Raw genomic sequence first — 1688 nt, 5'->3', positions numbered from 1 at the left:
AAAAAAAAACAGACATATTGAATTATGAATTAAAAATCACTATCCTATCTTATCTAGTTAACGCTAAATCGTTACAGTTAACGAAGACATATGTAAGATCTTACCGTATTCAGTTTTTTTGGTTATATTTGGGTTTGGGTTATATTTCTTTGTATCTTCTTGGCATATTTCGTAAGTAAGAGTTCCCTTATGAAATGCTGTTTCTGGGGTTTACCTTGAGCTTAAAGGCACATCCTTATATTGGTATACCCTTTGCCTTTCCAATAATATCCCTTTGCCCTTGCAATGGTGTCCCCTTTGCTCCTCCAATGGTGCCCCCTTTGCTCCTCCAATGGTATCCTCTTTGCCCTTCTAATGGTGCCCCCTTTGCCTTGTCAGTGGTGCCCCTTTGTCCTTTCAAAGGTGCCCTCTTTACCCCTTTAATGGTGTCCCTCTACCCTTCCACTGGTGACCCTTTACCCCTTCCAATGGTGCTCCCTTTGCCCTTTTAATGGTGCCCCTTTGCCCTTTTTAATGGTACCACTTTGCCCTTTCAATGGTGCCCCTTTGCCCTTTTAATGGTACCACCTTTGATATTTTAATGGTGCCCTTTTTGCTCATCCAATAAGACTCCCTGCCCTTTCTGTGATGCTCCCTTTGTCCCTACAAAGGTACTTCGAGGCATCTACTATGATAGTGGTATTCTGTGATAGAGCTCCATTCCTTGGTGCCTAAATATATAATGTAGATGGCGTGCTTACGCTGGAATCCAAGTTTAGTTGTTACCAATCACACGAAAGACGCATCACGCAAACTAAGTCCTTGCGTGGGTTTACACTAGGGAATGTACCCGGGTTAATATGATCGAAGTGTTTCTGAATGTACGATTCTGGTAACTGGGATGTTTGCATGATGTCAAGACGCAGTGCATGACGATTTTTTTTTCTATTATCAGGGAGCGTCAGTTGAATGCCCCCTGAAGCAGTTTGGATCTTGCATGATCACACATACTTCGCCAAGGATTTTGTACGATAATCTCCTACTCAGGTCAGGCACATCGAGACGAGAGGGATATTACGAACTGATTTTCATCGGACATGCCTATTGAACATCAAACCATTTTTTTCCACTTCGCCCTTGAATTCACGTTGTACCCGTTTCTGAACTCATATTAACATGAAATCAAATACTCTGTTTGAATCACTGCAATATAAACCCAAGATTTATTTTTCTACGTAACTCATTTTTTCTCGTGCAGACTGAACTTACCGACGGAACGAAGTCGCACACACACATCGAGAGGCTAATATCCAAAACGACTTTTCAGCGGCTTGTCCCAAACCGGTCTCGCTTCACTGCCACACGTGTCTGTGGGCGAGCCGGTGGGCGGGGCTTGGTCTGGGTTCGAGCATGTGGGCGGAGTTTGCTAGACTTGCTTTTAGTATGAATACGTATTTTTTTCTTTCTCACTTATTTGATTTATTCTCACAGTTTCTTAAATATTTTCTTTACACCTGCGGTTTGAAACTTGCCTCGACTCTAAAAGGCTAAAGGACATGAAGGACATGTTTATACGTCCGTAGACTGCATTTCAGACGATACTGTGGGCTCAGCGTGACGTTGGGCTTTACGTTCGTGCGTTCTGTTTGGCATGAACGTTCGGGTTGTCCGCGGAGTCCAGATAGACTCCACTTTTCCGCCTTCTCCTG

The sequence above is a fragment of the Penaeus monodon genome, chromosome 28 (assembly GCF_015228065.2).
Source record: "Penaeus monodon isolate SGIC_2016 chromosome 28, NSTDA_Pmon_1, whole genome shotgun sequence".
Classification (NCBI taxonomy): domain Eukaryota; kingdom Metazoa; phylum Arthropoda; class Malacostraca; order Decapoda; family Penaeidae; genus Penaeus; species Penaeus monodon.
This window is presented reverse-complemented; position numbering follows the sequence as displayed.